The sequence below is a fragment of the Mobula hypostoma genome, chromosome 1 (assembly GCF_963921235.1).
Source record: "Mobula hypostoma chromosome 1, sMobHyp1.1, whole genome shotgun sequence".
Lineage (NCBI taxonomy): Eukaryota > Metazoa > Chordata > Chondrichthyes > Myliobatiformes > Myliobatidae > Mobula > Mobula hypostoma.
The window spans coordinates 73,709,297-73,716,276 of NC_086097.1; the positions used below are offsets into that span (position 1 = coordinate 73,709,297).

Genomic DNA, 6,980 nt, shown 5'->3' on the forward strand with positions numbered 1-6,980 from the left:
ATTTTTGCTATCCAGTCTGCCTCTAACACCTCCTCTGGGCAGCATGCTCCATGTACCCACCAGTATCTGTATAAAACATCTTGTGAATGTTCTTTAAATTTTTCCCCTCTCACCTTAAACCATGCCCTCTATTATTTCACATTTTCATCCCGGAAAAAGACTATCTATCCTCTGCCAATACTCCTAACAGGCCTTTCTTTGATGTGGCTTGATTTGCACAGTATTTTTAGCATTCTTTGTTCTACTGACCTAACTTGATTGAATAGCTCATTTACAAGGACTGAATTTAATACTGTCTTCAAACATCTTTATCTTTGCAAAGAGCCTCTCCTTTTCTAAACCTATTGGATTAACTGAATCATATCTGTGTATCTGTGTACTAGGCCCCTTCCAAATCCCCTTTCTCGAAAGAGAGGTTTGAAGAATGACCCTCTCTTGTACCAGGTCAGAATAATATTCCCACTTTTTTACTTGATCATCATGGAAAGATCAGAATCAGAATCACAATTAGGTTTATTATCACCGGCATGTGTCGTGAAATCTGTTAACTTAGCAGCAGCAGTACAATGCAATACATGATAATATAGAAAGAAAATATAATAATAAGTAAACCAATTACAGTAATTATATATGTACATTGAATAGATCAAAAAGTGCAAAATCAGAAATAATATATATTTTTAAAAAGTGAGGTAGTGTTCATGGGTTAAATGTCCATTTAAGAATCAAATGGCAGAGGGGAAGAGGCTGTTCCTGAAACACTGAGTGTGTACCTTCAGGCTTCTATACCTCCTACCATATGGTAACAATAAGAAGAGGGCATGTTCTAGGGAATGGGGGTCTTTAATAATTGATGCCATCTTTCTGAGACACTACTCCTTGAAGATATCTTGGATACTACAGAGGTTAGTACACAAGGTGGAGCTGACTAATTTTACAAATTTCATAGCTTCTTTCAGTGCTGTGCAGTACCACCCCCACCGCCCCATATCAGACAGTGATGCAGCCTGTCAGTCAGAAAGTTCTTCATGGTGCATCTATAGAAATTTTCAAGTGTTTCAATTGACAAACCAAATTTCTTCAAACTCCTAATAAAATATAGCTGCTGCTGCTGCTGTCTTGCCTTCTTTATAGCTGCATCAGTATGTTGGGACCAGGTTGGATCCTCAGATATCTTGACGCCCATGAGCTTGAAATTGCGAACTTTCTCCACTTCTGATCCCTCTATGAGGATTGGTATGTGTTCCTTCGTCTTACCCTTCCTGAAGTCCTCAATCAGCTCGTTCGTCTTACTGACGTTGAGTGCCAGATTGTTGCTGTGACACCACTCAGCTAGCTAGTATACCTCACTCCTGTACACCCTCTCATCTCCATCTGTGATTCTACCAACAACTGTTGTATCAGCAAATTTATAGCTGCTATTTGAACCATACCTAGCCACACAGTCATGGGTATAGAGGGAGTAGAACAGTGAGCTTAGCAGACACCCCTGAGGTAGCCAGTGTTGTCAGCAAGGAGGAGATATTATCACCAATCTGCACAGATTGTGGTCTTTTGGTTAGAAAATCGAGGATACAATTTCAGAGGGAGGTACAGAGGCCCAGGTTCTGTAGCTTATCAATCAGAACTGTGGGAGTGATGGTGTTAAATGCTGAGCTATATTCAACGAAGACATCCTGACAGAGGTGTTATAGCACTTAATCAAGAGCTTTTGCTAATTCATGAGTGGTGTCAAAATGGTGTTCTTCTACTCAACAGTTTTAAGCATGGTAATTACCTACAGTAAGATGCAGTTATGAAGTTTGTTAGGAATAAATTTGCATACATGAAAGTCAAGTTTACTGTCACTTGCACAAGTACATATCTACCCAAATGCCTTGCCTGATGTTAGTTATGAAAGGATGGTTTGACCCAGATAGTTAGGGTCTTTGATGACAAATGTTTCCTTCTTGAGGCAGTGTCCAGTGGATACTTCCAATCGTACTAATTAAAATGATACCAATTAAAAGACAGACTTGCATCCAGTTCACTCATTTCACTTAGATATTTCTCCAATATTTGATTTCATTTAAGGGCCTTAGATGCCGACATATCTGATTGTTGTCTCTGAACTTGAATTGAATTTTTTAACACTTTCATCCAAGATCTACGATAAAGATGGTCAGGTTTTACCTGATGAAGACCCCAGGAAAGGAATTAATACCATATAAGATCAGTTCCTAGCCCAACTCAAAATCTGCACCCAATAGATGTGTGTATTTGGGACAGGTTTTGTGAGAAACCTTGTTAGTTGTCTTGTAAATCAAGACACTGCCTATGCTTCTGACCACTGATTAATACTTTCACAAGGTTTGACAAGGTTCAACAGACAGGATATTTTGTTCCAAAAGTCAGATTGAAACTCATTTATAATCTTTCCTCTGTTAAGATGGCAACTTATTGTCCGTTTATTGCTTTTTTTTCTGATAAATTGCCCATAACTTAATGTTTGATGTTTCCCTTTTTAAATAAACACACCATGTAAAACTTTCTCCAGTTCAATGGACCGTTCTATACTCTAGTGATCTGTTAGACATTCAAAACTCACTTCAATTCAATGCACCATTAGTAACAAAGCCTCTTATTTAAATGTGCAAAGCTGATGCAGAAGGTAGACTATGCTATTGTAAGGTGCTCACCTGGCAAGTCTGGGATCAGAGTAGGATTGAGAGATTATGTCAGATGAGAGGCAGTAACTGGGCTGAGCTTCCAGCAGAGGTTAAGGATGGGGATCAAGCTGATACCTCAGTCAGGAGCTGTCGTGGAATGTGCAACAGGTGGAGCCAGAATCAGGGTGGGGGGTGGGATTGGGACGGAGAGGAGATTATTGGAGTCAGGGGTGAGGCTGATTGATGGGGAGCCTGAAGGAGAGGAAGTGAGTAAGGAAGGCTCCCTAAGGGTGTTTCCACTCCTGGGCTGAGTCCTGCCCAGAGACAAGTTTGCTCTGTGAGTGTCCACTGACAGGATGCATCAGAACAGTGTGAGTTAGTTTAAGTGGAGGCAAAGATCATATTATCAGTGCTAATTAATTACATTGATGCAAATTACATGATCACATTAACTTGACTCTTGGCAGGAATTGGTTTGCACTTCCAGATATTGTGCAATTCAATGTGGAATGCATCACAACTACACTCCAAGATTGAACTATTTTTCAAACACTAATAAAAAGAGGAAAAATTTAACCATTCTTCAGAATCCCTAGGCTTAGATTGACCGCAGAGACTCTGCTGTATGTAGGTGTGCAAACTGTTTGAAAGGCTTGATCATTCTTGGTATAAAATAACTTTATTCTGTACAATTTGCTCCTATTTCTACCCTCTGCATCAATAGAATAAAAGACAATGTACCTTCTCAAAATGACAGTGACATTTCAGTGAACTTTCACATAGTTTGATCTTGAAGATTTATAAGCCATAAGAACTGCATTCCAATGGCCTGAGTTCACTTCCCATGTAGGATCTGTGAGGTAGTAGGCAGAAAGAGATTTGTACCTGGGTAGAACTGGCTGGGAATCCCCTCCCTAAATTAAAGTGCTGTGGGGCTAATGTCTGATATTGCACTGCCCAATATAATAAAAGCCATAACCTCTGTCAGAAGGGGGAAAATTCTGCTAACATTGAAAACCACTATTTATTTAGAAAATAACGTACTTAAGAGTGCTTTAATAATACTGTATTGGAGTAAGATATATTATGTCATACTTTAATTCATGATCTTCCTCGGATGATATTATCTGTTTTCTGATGAGACATCACCTTTGGCCATAATCGCCCAGTTATTCCTCCTGTTGGATCTGGAGCAAATGAAACCTTTTAAAGATCTTAATTATATTAAGATTTCATGGAAACAATAAGATAGTTTTTTTTTTCATAAATTAGGATTTTGAGAACCATTGAAGGCACCATTTGGTATATTTGAAAGGATGGCCATTTATTAGAATATTAATCAGAAGTAATTTAGAATAGATTTTATTCTGCTTAAAATGCCATATAAGAAATAAGGAAAAACCTACACCCCTTTGTTGAGATCAGAAGCACAAGGGAGAGTTCTGTGACTGCATTTTGAATTGTGTGATCCACAGTAATCTGGGAGATGATGTGGACAGATCACAGTTGAGGTGAAATATCTTTTTCACTGAACACTTTTCAGCAGAGAGCTTTGCTTGATCTCATATTCTCAGCACAGGATTTGCCCACGTTTGCACCTTTTAGAAGTATATCCGTGACCTGGTCCAGTCCAATGCATGTAGTCAGTGGTGAGAAAAACCCATAGAAGCCCCCAAAGAATATGCTGAGCGGCCAGCCAATGAAGAGCAACACAACGAGCCAGAAAAGCGACCAGGAAATCTCCCTGCAGCTGACCATGTTGGTCTGAAGCTTGGTAGACTGGATCTGACTGAATTCCAAGTACTGCAGTAAGGAAAACAGAAAATTTTAATGCATATGAAATGCACTTGACACTAAATAATGACATGAATATCAAATCTTATACAAGTTATTATTATTCCTATAGGTAATGGAAGATACGTTTCTGAATGACCCATTCACTCACTAGTTTACACTGCCATTACTTTTCCCATAATTATTTTATTTAATTTAATAATTTATTTTTCCACAATATGTATAATGTCAACAGAACAGTAATATTTGAAGTTAAGATTTATTTACTGATTCAAATCCTCCTACAAGGAACTGACCTGTGCATTTTCTTTGTTATATTTTCAATAGACCAGTAGCTATCTTTTATGTATTATACATGCAAAACAAAGTAACTTGGTTTGGAATCTTGTCCAGGGAAGTTCTGTGATATCACATACATCATAATGTAAATTAACTCTACCACTTTCTCCAAGTAGCACCCCTGGAATCCTATGTGCTACTCTTGCTGAAATTACAATGACCAAATTGAAAATTATAATGTCATTAATTCACTATCATACTTAGTGATGCATTCACTTGATTAAGGAGAATATTTTGTAAAAGAAATCAAAATAAGATAAAAGGCTGACACCTTGCAGCCATGGCAAATGAGGAGAAAATACTTGTGGACTCGCGGAAAACATTTAAAGTTCTTGAATCATTTTGTTCCACTCCCATCTCCATTCTGAAATTAGTTTGTTCTTTTATCATATCACCTATTTTCAGCCTTGCTGAATGACCTGACTTTCATCATGCGTATTACTCTCAAGTTGGATCTACAAAACCCATTTAAATTTCTTCCACAAGCTTTAATATACAATTCAACTATGCATAGTAGTCTTTTCTATAAAGATAGCCAATAAAATCTCACATTCTAATTTAAGAAAAATCCAGCGTCCGAACTTCTTACAGTATAGAATCTATATTATTGAGGATCTAAGTGTAAGTTGCTAAGAATTTACCTTTGACTAAATAATATACGAAAGATTCCAATGTCGCAATAGAGGTGGGGTTCCTTTGATGAAACTATGAAGTCAGTTCCTTCCTGATAATTTAATGACGGAAATTGAGACACTGCAGTGAAAAAAATCAACTAAAAGTAGAAGTAACACAACTTTACTGAAAGAGTTGGCTAATATACTGCTAACACTCGTGGCAATTTACAACTGAATCAAAAATATAATTATATCCGAGTCAGGATGTCACAGTAACAAAGTGACACAACAGCCTGACATCACAAAGCAAAATAAGAACATTTCTACAGACTATACACATACCTCTCAATGTTTTTTCGGCTGAAAAGTGAGCAAATATCATATATATCTTACAATTCTAAACCTGGATTACTACACCTCCCCCCCACCCCCATTGATTTGCTTGGATGAAAGCAGTGAAAATGCCAGCGAAAGATCTTTTCCAAACAGATATCATAGTTTATGTGGGTTGGATAATAATTTAAAATTGTTCAAATCGCATCAACTATAACTTGGCAAATATAAAGCAGCTTACAAACACTCACCAAGATGCTGGCAGAGGCTTGATCGGACAGACGTGGATTTTATGTCGCAGGCAATATAAGGAAGTGCAACTAAAAGCTTAGGCAAATATGTCGATTTCAAAGAGGTTTCTGAAGGAGAAGGGAGTGGAGAGGAAGTGACATTTGTTAAAGAAAACTCGTGTCGTGTCATGTAAACATGCTAATGAAGGGACGGGCGAGAGAAGGGAGAGGGTGGGCAGAAGCAAGACAGACTGAGGCTGGGGGAAAGAGGGGGAAGAGGCGAGAGTAGGGATTAAGGAGGGTAAGAGATGGGGTTGAGGGAGAGGAGGAGAGACAGAAGGAGAGGAAGAAGAGAGGTGGGAGAAAGGGGGGAGAAGGCAGAGAGGAGGGAGAAGGTGGGAGAGAGGGGGTAAGATTGGGGGAGTGTGAGAGGTGGGAGTTGGGTTAGAGGAGGGTGGAGTGAGGGAAGGTGGAGAGGGAGAGGGGAGAGGGAAGGTAGGTAGATGGTGAGAGGGGAAGAGTGAGGGGGAAGAGAGGGGGAAAGGGCAGGGGAGGGAAGAGGGTGGAAGGAAGGAGAGGGGGAGAAGAGCAATGGGGAGAGACAGAGATTTAAGAGAGAGACAGATGGGAGGAGAGTAGAGAGATGGGGGGTAGAGAGAAAGGGAGAGATAGGGACAGAAACAGAATAATTGAGAAACATTATTAATTATGGTACCGATTGTTTCAATTTGACAGTAAGAAAATATGACTAGTAACAGTTAAGAATATTGTACTGGAAATTCAGACCAAGGGGACAGTAAGTATTAATGTCACATAAATTGTGACAAAACTTTTAACATTAAGGTGCAAATATGGGTTATGTTATTTACGTGCACAAAAAATATGAATTTCCAGGCGTTAACTGAAAGAAAACTAAGGTCAGAATTAGGGTGTGGAGTATGTCGGCAGGGGTGGTAGTGTGAATCATATGAGCTGATAGCAGCTGTAAAGTAGGGAAAGTGATTAGAAGGGCTTTCTGTAAA

The 6,980-nt window shown here is 38.9% G+C and overlaps 1 long non-coding RNA gene across 1 annotated transcript; it reads right to left on the bottom strand.

Annotated features, from left to right (window-relative positions):
* Positions 1–528: 528 nt before the first annotated feature.
* Positions 529–6,155, bottom strand: LOC134357513 (uncharacterized). The gene is made up of 3 exons (XR_010020643.1): positions 5,980–6,155; positions 5,423–5,505; positions 529–4,451 (listed from the first exon to the last, which is right to left on the bottom strand). It is a non-coding gene; the product is annotated as an uncharacterized LOC134357513 (long non-coding RNA).
* Between the last annotated feature and the right edge of the window lie 825 nt (positions 6,156–6,980).